Genomic DNA, 14,944 nt, shown 5'->3' on the forward strand with positions numbered 1-14,944 from the left:
TCATCAGGCGAAAGCAGAAGCTGCCAAGGCAGCTCGATCAACCAGCACTGATGTCGAGACAGCGTTGACCGTTCTCCGCCGCCACCGACCGGATCTTCTCAAAGAACCCCGACAACCTCCCCCAGCTTCGGCGTCCGACGATGTGATTTTGGACATGATGGACTTCTGAGTGTCTTTTGAATGTTCTTCTAAGAACTCTTTGGAGGTGGGGGAATGTGGGAACTGATAAGATATCAGTTTGCGCCGCCGAGAAAAGTGTCGGTGGATCACATGATAGAAAAGGGGGCGTTGTCCGAGCATGTAAAAGCGCGAGCGGGGTTTGAGGAGGGATTCTTGGCCGGGAGTGTCGGGCAAGACGGAGCTGCTGCTGATGTGAGTCGAATAAATCTTGGTTGTTGCTCATTGTATTTGGTCGTTGCTGTGTTCTTCCTCGGCGACGGAGCGGACGGACTGACGCCCCGAGGTTGTGGAAACACCGGGTTTCCACAGATTGTTGTGCGCTAATCCATGTATTGTCAAGGTGAGCTCAAGGCCGTCAACCTTGATGAGCTGCTTGCAAACGAAAGGAAAATTTCACCCGCGCACGATAGATGGCATCGTGCGCTAAAGTTGCGCGTGCGCAGCGCGGCGCGGAAACAAGATGGCGCATGCTCGCTCTTTGAACTCAGTGTCGATACTCTGAAGCTTATTTAGTGACTCTCTCGGACGCGTGCGCCACACGGCCGCCGTCCCTTAGAAACAAAACAATGTCATTTGACTTCTCCAGTCCCAGTATACAAGAAATACGAGGCACGTACTATAAGTGCATTAACTTGTAGCTACCTAACTAAGAGAACTAGACTATGTATAGATGAGGCCCGTTTGGTGTACGTGTCCGTGTTGTACAAAAACAACATGGCGATAGGACCACTGACGCAAGAACGCCTGTTCACCCAACAAAAAAATTTGCTTGACGCGGAACAGAGCTCGGGTTCCGGTCCAGCATCTAAATTACACGCCGTTATTCCACATTGTCAAGGGTTTGTTTTCGTCACAAATAAATAGGACGTGCATCGCCATCGACGTCCACACATAACACAAAAACATACTCGCGTTACGGAAACCACTTTTTCAGAAAGTTATGTACTGTAATATAATGTAGTATATCTGGCAAAAAAAGGCCAGGCTACGCCGCTGGACTAGACCGACAGTTGCATGCACGTGATTGTATTCTCTACTCAAGTTTTATGTTCATGCTTTAAGAAATTATGTTTCGTCTGTTAGACATGTGACCCGCGGACAATTTTTATATTTTTGATGTTTTTATTTTCTCCTTTTTATGTGTTTTTCCTCCCGCGTGTTGCTTGTATAATTGTTTACTGATAGTGTGTATGCAAGTGTGCTATTGGGGACTGTATAACAGAGCTTGCCCTCGTAAGTCCCGTTTTGTATTCGTTTTCCAGCGTACTTCTCAATAAAGAACCTCTTGAACCTAAATAGAGACTCCCTCTCCGACAAAAGAATAAAAATAAATAAGCCATACAAGAAATAAATACATTTAACGTGCTTTTCAAACGTTCAATTCAGTGTTCATTAGACCGACTGAAAAGACGAGCGTGACTTCCTTTCTGAACACTCTCAGTTAGAGAGGAGAACAAAATAAAGCAACACAATGAAACTATAGTTCAATAAGGCATGATAAAAGTCACGAAATTCCAGAACGATTGTAAGTTTACCAAGAAGACACAACGGAAACTCAAATGAAATACGCCCAAAATACGTGCAAATCGTCCATGACGAAGAGAGAGCTGTGGGAAGCCCCTAGCGGAAGTCTCAAGCGGCAGCTATACGTGCGCGCGTTAAGCAGCTAATGCCATCGGAGACGTTCACGGTCTAATTATCGCACCGGGGCTTCGTTAAATGACGCGTGGCTTCTTGAAACTAAGCAGTATCCGTACCATTAGATAGAGACCTTTTGAGGAACCACAGTTACGGTATCTGTTTGCGAACCCGGATGGGAAGAGTATATGGATGAATGTTTTCGTATACAGGGTGTCCCAGAAAACGTGTCATTGAATTATAATAAAAAAACTACGCCACCTAGAATCATGCGGTCAACAGCATTTGTTCTTATTAGGTTTTTGCCACCTCCTAATGTGAATGTCATGTATACTCCAAGTTTAATTATGTAAATATTTGCGAACTGAACTCGGAAATTTGCCAGTAAAGGTCACTTTTGTTACCGAACCAATATGAAGAGCGTGCCGAATTCACTCAAATTCATGATAATTCACAGTGATATTCACCAGCTATCCCATCGGGAAAAATAGCCGAATATCATGCTTTTCGGAGCACCGATCATAGCGCGCGATGACTTTCTGAGCGCAATCGCTCTCAGTGCGACGAAAGGAGGTTCCGAAGCCAGCCCACAGACTGATAGTAGAAAAAGTAACAGTCCCTAAAATTGGGAGAGGGAAAGCATTATCCCAGCGAAAGTCGGACGTGATAAGCAGTGCCTGTTTTATCTCTTTCTGCGATGTCGGGAGGGCTGGGTTTCCAACCTCCTTTCGTCGGACTGACAAAGATTGCGCTGAAAAATTCATCGTGCGCTATTCTGTGCGACATCCGTAGAGCATGATGTTCGGCTATTTTTTCCGATGGGATACCTCCTGAATATCCCTGTCAATTATCATTAATTTGACTAAATTAGACACGCTCTTCACATTGGTGGGGTAAAAAAGTGACCTTTACTAGGCAAATTTCCGACTAAAGCTCGCAAAAATTTACATAATTAAACTTACGTTACACTACATTCACATGAGGAGGTGGCAAAAACCCAGTAAGAACAAATGCCATTGACCGCATGACTCTAGGTGGTGTAGTTTTTTAATTATAATTCAATGACACGTTTTCTGGGACACCCTGTATACTGTGTGTGTTACCTCTGAAAGTCGATGCGTTACGGTAAATTGCACCCGGGCCAATTAATTTTATTTCGTAATATAATTACATGACTCTATTGTTCCTGCCCTCAATGTAATGTATTATTTAAATACTTATTTGGGACACAAATTGATAATGTCCATCACAGTCACTATGTATAACATTAGGTAACATTGTGTGACATAACGTTACAAATGAATTGCTACCAGTCCTGTATAGATTTTTTTTTTTAATTTCTCGGATACCCCGATAATGCCGGCTCTAAATTTTGTTTCAAGGTACATGATATTTGGATATACTCGTCATCTATATTTCAGATTTAGACCTGTATATATTCAGGAAGAGTTTCCGGAAACGAAACGTGGTAGCCGTGTTGCTAAAGGCCCGTTTTGGTAGTGTAACAGAGAAATGTTGTTACTGTCATGTGTCTTGGTACTGTCAGTGTAACGATATTATATTACAAGCTACTTGAACTTAAAAGCAATGCATTACATCAGAAATACCCTATCCCATCGTCACGCATATACGTATAGCTGCTGTTGCCAGAAACAGTATTTCATTTGCGTAATTGCATTACTGCAGAGTCGCTACTACGCTAGTAGCATGATAGCTCAGAGAGCTAACCTGGATTTGGATTGATCTTGGATTGGATTGGATTGATTAGAGCTTGGATCAACCGTCGATACCAAAGCATCCTACACTCATCCCTTCATACCATCTCATCCCGTGTTCCAGACACAGTCCAGACGCTGCTTTTTCTCTTTTTATTTTTTAATAAACACATCCCATCCCCCCAACAACGGAAAGCCGTTTATCACAACATCACCAACACCATGAAAGAACTGATGTTCTGAGGCTGGAACAACATAGAAGGCACAAATACATACTCCAACACCACCACGACTACCTATACAACCTAGCATGCTTGTCGTAACTACGCGGCAATCCTTCCAAGGAGTAATGTACCGTCGGGGAAGAAAACAAAACAAAAGAAAAATAATAGTAATCAGGGGGTCTCTAACAGCAAAAAGACTTCAGTCTGCGCAATCGATATGGGTATTACTAGACTTGAGGGAACGTTGACTCTAAGTAGCAGAGTGACAGGGATGGATTATAGTTATTTTCTTTTTGACTTCCGTTCCTTCCTTTTAACTTACGCATTCAGGGTGGAGCGCTCAAGGAGAAAAAAAAAAAAGAAAAGAAAAGAAACGTGGTGCAGACAGTCGCAGTATTGCCATTCATTACAGCACTCGTAAGATAGGGACCAATTTCATAACAGTAAACAAACAAACAAAAAAAAAACTAAAGGATCACGCTGAAACGCTATCGGGGACACCGGGACATATACTTCAGCTTTCAGTTTAAAAAAAATTATTAGTTTTAAATCTCGGCGTATACAGGGTGTTTGCTCTAACGTGTCCAGAAATTTTATTTAAAGCGAGCGATAAAATAGAAACGAGCGATACTTTTCAGCTACCTGACTAAGAAACAGGTGCTACTAGTGAAGCAGTACATGTGTTTTACTCAAGTAGCAGAAAAGTACCACTTGCTTTTCTTTTATCGCTCACTTTAAATATAATTTCTGGACACGTTAGAGCAAACACCCTGTATATACGCGACAACGAAAAATCTGGTTTGGGAGGTGTTTTAATATTTTCAGCACGGTAAACTGACTGTTGCAGTCTTTTAATACTATATTAAATTACTATTAAACGAGGAACATCTGATAATTTTAGCCGCTTTTACTTTTACCAACTATAGGAAGATTGAAGTGTTTGTGACGCCTCCCCACCTGATAGACACCATCGTTTTTTTTTTCTTTTTCAATATTTGGGAGAATTATAAATTAAATTCGTATCAATATTAGCACGCTAATTATGTGAATACTACAAAAAAAATCGACACAGGAGGATCGCCTCGCCAATCAGAATTCGTCATGTGTTCAAGCATCGACACCTCACGATGATAATGCCATGTCTTCACCACAGGATGTTCCAATGCCAGCGACATGTTTTCAGATCCACTAGTCCCACAGTACCACAGATACAGAGTACCCATGAAACAAAAATTGGGGACCAACTAGAACGTGCGCGAATACGACGCGATCTCTTCTGATGTAGGGGGCTCCGTTGCAACAGCCTCACAACAGCCTAGGGTAAGGGAATCGCAAACTAGACAGTGGACAAGTAAAATGCCGACGAAACCATCACTTGAGGTGTACAGGGAATACAGAAGGGAAACACGGCCAGAGGGAATTTTCGACAATTCTAGAGCAAGCGCGATGCTGTTTGAGGCAAGGACAAGGGATGTTACGAACAAAAACTCACGCCGCAAAATATACAGAGGTCTCAGATAAAATATGCGGCATATGTGAACAAGAAGAGGAGACTGCGGAGCATGTCATTCTGGCATCCAAAGGTATTTAGCCGACGCAGGGCGATGTGACCTTATGGGAAGCACTAGCTTTCCGAAACGATAGGGGCGAAGTTAACCTCAAATCAGTACAAAATACAAAGGACCGATTAAATGATTGGTGGCATAAGAATAATGTAGTTCTCTCCAATGCAAACACCGGCAGTGTGAATAGTTCTAATCATTCGAAGTTAATTTCATCTTCAGTAATGTGTCATTTCTAGGCTAGGTGGCGCAAGCTACCGCCCGCTCCAAAGGGAAAAGCCACAGTATCCATCCATCCATGTATCATCTCCCAAGCGTGGCACGCTGATTTCACAGCGTACAGGACGATGTCCCCACCGCTCACGCTTTTTTTTTTTGTATCAATTCATTCAACCACACGAGCTCAGATACTGCCCGAGATCACTTATACTTACACTCGGTTGGAAGGTACACCCCTTTTGCTTTTCTTTTGTATTGCCGAGCACTTAACTCAACTTGCTGTCGTCATAGGGCAAGCAATCTTGACAACCAAAATTTTCTCTCGAAAGTGCTTTTGCTTTTTATGTTCACGAATTTGAAATCTCTTTACCTCTCGAGGAAGTTTTAAGCACAGAAAAAAGAAAGAAACTCTACTCAGAAGCAGTTTCGTCTTTTTTTCGCAACTCAGTCGCGAATGAAAGGAAGAAGAATAGGGAGAAGAAGGGAGAAAACGAGAAGGTTTCGAAAGTGGTGTTGTTCGCCGCGAAATTCTCATTCACAGAGTTTTCGTCACTCGCCCAAACTTCTTTGCGAATCTATATACTTACGGGAACATAAAAAAGGGGCAAGAAGGAAAAAAAAAGGAAAGAAAAGGAAAAGAACGTGCTTTCCCTCCCTGTAACTTAACGACAAACTCCTAAGAATTACGCGACAAACGCTCAAGGGTGTCATAAAAGATAAGGAAAGATATAAACAGCCGCAGATCGCAAACTTTGAGAATAAAGAGCAGCAAAATGTGTATGAAACACGTCATGAGAGCCCAGCTCTACTTTCTGTTTATGCATGAACGAGAATGAGAAGCTATCAAAACAAACAAACAAAAAAGAAGGGGGAAAAAAAGTCAATGATACCAGAGAAAAAGGACGTGAGAGACAGGGAAATGCATAATATATATGTGTCACCGATGTGAGCAGGAAAAGGAAAGATATTTTGGCGGCATCCACTTTTGAACAGCCACTGTTGACTCGATTTAAATCTCCCTCTTTCTCCACGCGTTTTTTTTTCTCTCTCTCTCTCTCTCCCTCTAAATTTCACTGTGTACATTTCCCCAATGCTCGCGAGATGTTTTGGCCTCCTATCGACCGGCATTTCGCAGAAAATGGCAGGCGACGAACACGAACTATAAACGAGAAGAAAGCACGAAATGGAAGCACCAAAACTCAGACACACAATTCTTTGCGATGAGACCGGAAACGGAAGGAAAAACGTTTTCCTTGATGACGTCATTTAAGAACTTTTACAAAGCGTCTAGAGGGCGCTATGAGTATTCTATATTGCATGATTTTGGCCAGATTTTGGTTGATATGTGTTTGGAAAGAGAAGATGAGTTGAGGAGGGACGTGAGTAATCGGTGGCTCTCGGAAATGGATGTACTCAGTAGAAAGACGTAAAGTATATATATATATATATAAGCAAATAAAATGAGGGAGAGGCAAAAGCAGGTGGGGTGGTACAGAATCGGATGATGGCGTCTGGTGAAACATCCGGCTGAAATGATTTTTGCAGCTTGACTTTGGCTGCGTTTTCTCGGTAGGAAGGAACATTAGGTAGGAAGACAACTATAAAAACAAACCCACACGCTCTGACGTACGGTCTCGGACATGACAAAATCTAACTCTATCGTTTTCCATTTGGACCAAAACAGAAAAAAAAAGGAAAGGAACAGAGCTGGAGTCTTTCAAACTCTGATTCAAGTCAATTGTATACTACTTAGGGTTGAAACGTTTTTGAGAATAACGCCAGAACAGCGACTCAGTTGAGACGGCCACCGTAACTCCTGTCCGGTAGAAGATATCTTCGGGATTATTCGCCTTATCACCGGTCGCTTATATCGCCGGATACTTTTAGTCCCAATAAAAATCCGTCTTAGCATGGATTATGCTCTCGTACATCAATATGTGAATTACGCTGTCGAGATTTGTGGACTTTGCACTTAGTTTATCCTAGAGTCACTAAATAAGCTACGCTTCAGAGTATCGACACTGAGTTCCAAAAGCGAGCATGCGCCATCTTGTTTCCGCGCCACGCTACCTACGCGCACGCGCACAGCTCACTGTAGCGCACGATGCCATCTATCGTGCTCGGGTGAAATGTTCCTTTCGCTTACAAGCAACAGTTGACGACCTTGAGCTCACCTTGACATCTTCTGGATGCTCTGGTGGACAATACATGAATTATCCCACAACGATCATACACGCTTCCCTATCCCACAGCAAGCATTATGTTACCTGTCTTTGATCCTAAAGTGGGGATGGATGTCGTGCGGATAAGAGATGGCACTCCTGCTCTCCCTTGGACCTCAGTGCCGATACTCTGGAGCGAAGCTTATTTAGTGACTCTAGTTTGTACTTGCAGCCCAGTGAGAGAGAGAGAGAGTGAAAAAAAAAAAAAAACTGTACGCAGAATTGTTTTAATCCCGCCCAGAGATTCCATCCCATTTGCATTTCATCTACTTTCAATCATGGATGTCTACATGTCGATTAGGTATAAGGTTTGCTGTTTAGATCACAAAGTAGCGCACAGGCCACCTCACCTATTTGATATCTTCTTCACTATGTGTGAATTCATCAGTATTCATTAAAGGAGCAATAAGGTGACATTTAACATCGCTCGAAACACTGCCTCGTCTGTTAAGCTGACCACCAGGAGTCACCATGCAAAATAGTTTCGCTCTGCGGTGCGTTATAGCCGCGCAATTGAATTTACGAAAAAACAGTAGCAGGGGCGGACGGCCGACACGATGCTCTCGTGACGTAGTGAAGGCCCCGTGCCTCGTTTCTTTGTTCTTTCTTTGCAGCTCACTCGCCGCTTATACATGCTTGAGTTGTGCCGCTGCACGTCACTGGTCACGTGAGGGGAGTAGCATACGTCACGACGTCCTCTCGTTCTGCGATGCGCTCTTTTCACGAGGAGAAGGATTTTTCGGAAAAGGGCCCTCGCGGTCGCCCTGTGGGTCACCCACGCTCTCATCGTTCTTTCGGAAGAACTCATTTTTTATTCGTTGGTGGACACTCTGCACCCCAAAACGAAAAAAAAAGTCCGGGTTACCTCGGTGCTCCTTTAAGAACAGAGGATTGTATTCTAAGACTAACGTCACCACACACAAACTACTGATTGTTTTTTTGTACAGTATTCACATAGTTAAGACGTGGAATATTCTGCCATTGCTTTCGCGCGAAAAAATAAAAAAAGAACAGACGAATTACATGTAAATACTGTCAGTTGTTCACTGTGACATCGTGTATTATTACGTGATGGTGGTATTTTCTGTTTTTTACCCCCACACTACTTTCTGTCTCTATGCACAATAGCGTTGAAACCCGATGCTAATACTTCTTTATGCGTAAGTATATGTGTGACGTTCAGTTGGTGCCTTTCTTCGACCGCCAACACTCAATATATGTATGACCTTCGAACTAAGCTAACTTTATGCGAACCTGCGTAACATTTCTCTGCATGTTGGGATTCCTCCACGCAAGTGGGTAAAAATGCATAACGTGGATTCAGTACGTACATTTTCTTCTGGACCGCGTAACAGGTGAATATCTCGCAGGCCCGCTTTGATATTGTTTTGCATTTTGTTCGATAAATCAGACCAGTATATCAATATCAAATCAAGAACACTCTTGGTCATGACAACAGCATGAACCAGACTTTCATCGTGGTGTACGCCCCTGCAGAGGAATATCCCTGTACAACATGTCTCACAAGCTCTCCCTAAAATTCACTTTACCTATATAATCCAGGTTTAGAACCTGTATGACGGTAAGGCACAAAAGACTCACATTTCTCTTGATTTTGCTCTTAGCAAAATCTTGCGCAAAATTCAATGTACCCGGTCGCAAGAAGGCTTTCATGCCTCCAGTTCTCTTCCCTCCTGTTCTTGTCCTGGACGTTGCAAAATGCTAAACAAAGTTACTTGCGCTGAAAGGGCTACCGGTGTAAAATTTGACGCGCTAAAGCTTTTTTTTTTCTTTTTTGCTCAATGTATTCGATTTCATCGCAACATTCGCGTTCACTACCAGCTCAGTGGAATGTAGTGAGGATCTGCCTGTACTGCACTGTCACATACGGACACGCTTTAACGAAAACGCTTTTGTCATCATTATCCAATGATTCAGAGGAAGGTACACAGACGAAGAGACTAATTCTACTCTCTATATACGCTGCCGCGGTGGTCTTTGTGCTCCTGATTTGGAGGCACAACTAACTGGTATTAAAAAAGAAGAAAAAGTCATTGTCCTCGAAAGGGTTCCTATCCTATCTATCTATCTATCTCTAACTAACAAACTAACTAACAGTTAATAGATGACCGACACACCCTCCGCCGTTATTTCTTTCTAAGCACCACCAGGGTCCGCAGGTTGGAATGGCGCTCAAGTTAACTGTGATGCGAGCTGTACGAGTGAACACCGCTGATGCTCTCCCGTCGCTGCACCGCTATCGAACCGTCCCGGAGGTAGAGAAGCCCACTAATTCTCATTTGGTGCGAAGCTTCGTCCGTCGAATGTGGCTACCTTGCGGCGGCTCCCACATAAGCTCAGGAGCGCGATAACGCGGTTTCGCTATAGCTTTCAGCTATCAGACGCGGCTTCCAGCGGACCAAATCACATTAGCGCTGGCGGTAACCTGGAGACCGCAGACCCGGCGCCCGGATTTGCAGCTGGGTCAGTGCTATTTCACTTGCCGTTTGTATTGCGTTACTAATGCGCTCGTACCTTATAGCTTTATACGGGTGTCGCGCATATATACAAGCACGTATTTAGACCACGAAGCAATTTATTTATTTTTGAGAGAGTGCCCAAAAACTGCTGTGAGGCCTAAGTAGATGGTGGACGTACAGGTCCCGACAAAAGTTTACGGAACACGCGAGCGGTGTATTTTCTCCTCGGTACGACACCCTAGCGGCAAGCGGAAGCTGGCGAAATCAGGCCAGTTCACTGCCTCAGAGGGGTGGACAACTGCGCTCGTAGCGACACACAGCGGTAGTTTCGGCATGATTACTGTTGTATGTGCCCGCAAAGTGAGTTGGATTTTATTGTTGTGCTCGTCAACAACACGTGATTCAACGATTGTTGAGACAGGGAGCTCGCCGCTATCATCGTGATAACAAGGATGAATCATGGTGGCAACACTTTACGGTGTATTGCTTTTATTGGAAAGCCATGATACGTAGACAACAGAAAGAAATCTTGTAAACAGTTGCTTTATTATGGACGACGCGTGACGAGCTGATAAACAATTGACGCTGACATTGATAATTGATTGATTGATAAACAACTGACGTGAGTCACGAGTTGTTGACGAGCACAACAGTAAAATCCAACTCACTTCGCGGGCACGTACAACAGTAATCATACCGAAACTACCGCTGTGTGTCGCTCAGAGCGCAGTCGTCCACCCCTCTGAGGCAGTGAACTGGCCTGATTTCGCCAGCTTCCGCTTGCCGCTAGGGTGTCGTACCGAGGAGAAAATACACCGCTCGCGTGTTCCGTAAACTTTTGTCGGGACCTGCACGAAAGAAAGAAAAAGAAGCGATAACCGTGACTGCACTTCGGAGAGCACGTCTACAATCTTTTCTGTTCGTAAAAGATCTACCTCTAGTGTTGCGATGCAATTAAATGTTACTTCACACCTAACAACAGGGGAAAGTAATTAAACGTGACTAGGAACGACTTTTCTGCAATCCCGTTTCGTACACATTTATCTGTGCATTAATTGCGTAGGCTGATCACAGGAGTTTCAATTAACACTTCCAATTAAGTTTTGTAACATGACTAAAAAAGAAAGAAGAAAGGAAAAGAGTAAAGGTTCAACGCTAAAGTCGCGCTCCCTCTCCTAACTCGGAGCCGTCACATTTTCGTCAAGCTGTTTTTAGTCGAAGACCTCGTCCAACGTTGTCAATGCTAGTAACAACAGGTCATGCTTTGTTAGAATGCAGAACATGAAGAGACAAGCTGGAGAGGAAAAGAAAATTGAGGAGCGAAGGTGCTCAATAATAGTATTTAAAAAAGAAATAAAAAAAAAACAGAAAAGAAAGCAGCACCCACGAGGAACTTACACTGCCATACGTTCAATGATGTACAGCTAAGCGACGAGCCCTCGCCTGGTTCACAACATACACCTGCTGTACCGCTATTCCAATACTACTCTTCCCCAAAGAGAGATCGCTGAATGGTAACTACATTTCGCAGCAGTCGGACGAGAATTGCATGTGCAAAGGTTACTGACCAGACAGAGACTGAGGGAGGGGAAAAAAAGTCAATTCCCAATACCAATTGTCCCGTACATACGCGAGCAAGAGAGCCAATTTCGTAACACAAGCGAGGACACGCGGGAAGTAATGTTTTCCGTGACGTCCGTGACGGACGAAAGGCAGGTGTCCATTTGTCACTGACCGATAGAGATGGCTGCCGCCAGAATTCACTCTTAACAACTGCATGAACAACGACAGCAATGCCGTCTAGAGGGAGGGCGCTGATTCAGCGGCGAAAAGGGACAAGTACGGAAGCAAATAAATATGAACCAGTCGAACCGGGGAGGAAATACCCGTTTTGACAAGTAAATAAGGGAACTTTTCGTCGCTCCTATAGCGCGTGTCTTTATGAGTGATAGCGGGTATTTTGCTGGTTGGTTCGGTACGTCGCTCGCAGAGGTCGTTAGCATTCGCCCCGCGTGTTTACAGGGCGCGACGGGTAGGAACTACGACTTTTTTAATAACCTGGAATGCAGCAAAACGTCTTGTTCATGGTTGTACTGCTTTACAACAGGAGCGACATGCAACCGGGGGTGTAGCTCAGTGGTAGAGCGTTCGCTTTGCATGTGAAAGGCCCCGGGTTCGATCCCCGGCACCTCCACTTCTATTTTTCCCTACCGGCGCGCTGGAGGGTATACGAATAAATTGAAATATATAAATACCGTAATTTTCGGTGTATAAAAAAAAAGTTGGAAAACTAGGCCGTGCGTGTTATCAATCCGTGCGTGCTATACATCGATACATTGGCCTCAAGCCAAAATCTCCGTTTTATTTTTTCTTCAAATCAAATTAAATCAATCAAATCGATACATTTCCGCATAGGACCGCCAGTGACCTTGTATAACAGGCAGGGTGATGACGGGTCAAAATGCCGTTGAAATCAACGGGTGCGTGCTATACATGATGCGTGTTATACACCGGAAATTACGGTACATGTACTGACTATCAGTGAGGAAATTTAACACTTCATCTGTGGCCCCAGGGCACTGGTACGACATATGAAACGAGGAGGTGATCAGTGAATATACTACGCACATTCTTGCCCTTGGTTCCAACAGCAATCACTTATCGCTATATAATGTCAGTGAACCAATAGATAAAAGCAACGACATGTGCTCCGCTTTACTAGAGGGCGCAAAGGAGGCCAGTGTCCCTTATGGGGAATTCCACTGGTAGCTGTAGTGCAAAGAAGCTTCCACTGCGAACGTGCTGCACGAAAACGACCAGCACAATTCGCCATTAGAATTCCGCATTCCCGAGTTGCAGGGATGCTTGTACCTTATGGGATGTCTTTTATCGCCCATTAAAAAAAAAAGACATTTAGTTAAGTCATCGTACAATACGCCTTCTTCCTGTCCAGTCGAATAATGCCTTGCCTTGGGAAACATAAATTCTGCTAGGCATGTATGCATTGCGTGTCGCTCGCCGCATATACGACGCAAATGATCCACCTACGTGGGCTCATGCCCCATATTCCGTCGAACGGTCTTTTCGTTAGCTGAGTTTTATATCATGCGTGCAGACAGCCCACAGGTGGTTAACCGTTACGGACCAGCTACGAGGAGGCCCCGTAGACTACTAAACTTGATAATCGTGTTTTAGTCTTTGTGTCTCGCTGAGCAGTGACTGTATGAGTTTGTGTTGCACCGTATATGCGGTAATGAGTTGCCACAAAATGGTAATGTGAAGTGCGTACACAGTGCAAACATCTCATTTTATGAGCACGCTTTTCTTTACTGTCGGGACGAAATGTTCCTCTGGGATGTATTCCAGAGGGCTTTCCATACAGACATATACCTGTGTCCGCGCACTGTAAGGTAGCTTCCTGTTAGGCGCGGCGAAGACCGTGCTATGATCTTGGTGGTCTTGTATTCTCTGTGGATAGCGCGTCGGATACGAGATAGTAATAATGCCCCGGTTGGGTCCTGGCCTTTTCTTTTTTTTTTTTTGACGCTATACTGCATCACTGTCTAATGTTCCCATTGTCGCAGCCCAAGTGTGATCCGCATTCTCAGTGGTTTAAAATTCTCCATCTGATGTACAAAAGTTCCCTGACTATTAGGTCGCAGGTACTGCTTTACGAGAGTGTCGCATTGTTGTTTCTGATTTTTTTTCTCTGTCCTTAGTAGGCATTAAGCGTATATGCAAGTGTATACTGCTTCTCCTGTGTGTGGATCTTTTGTTGTTTTGCTGTGTCCTTAGTAACAGACATATTTACATATATGATGCACATGTTTAGGGTGTTTAGATGTTGCGAACAACGCATTTGTACATTACACATCATTGTTGCATTTTTTTTTTTTTGCGACCCACTTCCTTTCCTGAAGCCTCCCAGTATGTACACATATCTTTCGCTGTCCTATCGCTTCTATAATGCATGTCTGCATGCCCCAATACTGTTCATTAAAGGCCTTAAAAACGACGGTGGTGTAAAAACGTCTGTGTGAATCGCTGTCATCTATACGTAAATTATTACTCTGTACGTGTGACCTGTGTAATCTGTGTGCTGTGTACCCTGTATTTTTTGTATCCTGTGTATTTGGATGCTACGGTGTGCATCATCCATCATTTTATTAGCCTTGTACAGTCATGGCATATTTTAATATTTGTAAATAAACGTTATTACTAAAGCTGTGCCGTATGCGACGTTTAGAGCTGCCAGGTAGGTTAGAAACATCGTCTGATGCCCTTACGTGCTTGTAGAATTATGTACAAATTCAAAAGGTATTCAGTTTTCTCTTTAGACGTTTTGTAATGGCCCTCGGCGTTGCAAGCGTGTGACTGTACTTGTGTGTATTTGGTAATAAAAGGTGGAAAAAAAAAATCGGTGGTTTAGCTCAGTGGTAGGGCGTTCGCCTTGCGCATGAAATGCCCCGAGTTCGATCTCCGGCAGCTCCAGTTCTATTTTTGCCTAGCGCCGTTGCAAAGTATTCAAATAAATAAAAATACTAGGTAAATACATGTACTGATTGTGAGCGAATAAATTTACACATAATAAGTAACTGCAATCAACTGACCATACACTATAGTGTATGCCTTGCTGGTCAGTCGCTGGTCAGGAGCTCTCACACACACACGCGCGCCAGGATGTCACGTAGACATAAGCGCACC

General features: G+C 43.8%; 1 non-coding gene across 1 annotated transcript; it reads left to right on the forward strand.

Annotated features, from left to right (window-relative positions):
• The first annotated feature begins 12,362 nt into the window (after window positions 1–12,362).
• Window positions 12,363–12,434, forward strand: Trnaa-ugc (transfer RNA alanine (anticodon UGC)). Its single transcript has one exon. It is a non-coding gene; the product is annotated as a tRNA-Ala (tRNA).
• Window positions 12,435–14,944: the final 2,510 nt, after the last annotated feature.

The sequence above is a fragment of the Ornithodoros turicata genome, chromosome 4 (genome assembly GCF_037126465.1).
Source record: "Ornithodoros turicata isolate Travis chromosome 4, ASM3712646v1, whole genome shotgun sequence".
Taxonomy (NCBI): domain Eukaryota; kingdom Metazoa; phylum Arthropoda; class Arachnida; order Ixodida; family Argasidae; genus Ornithodoros; species Ornithodoros turicata.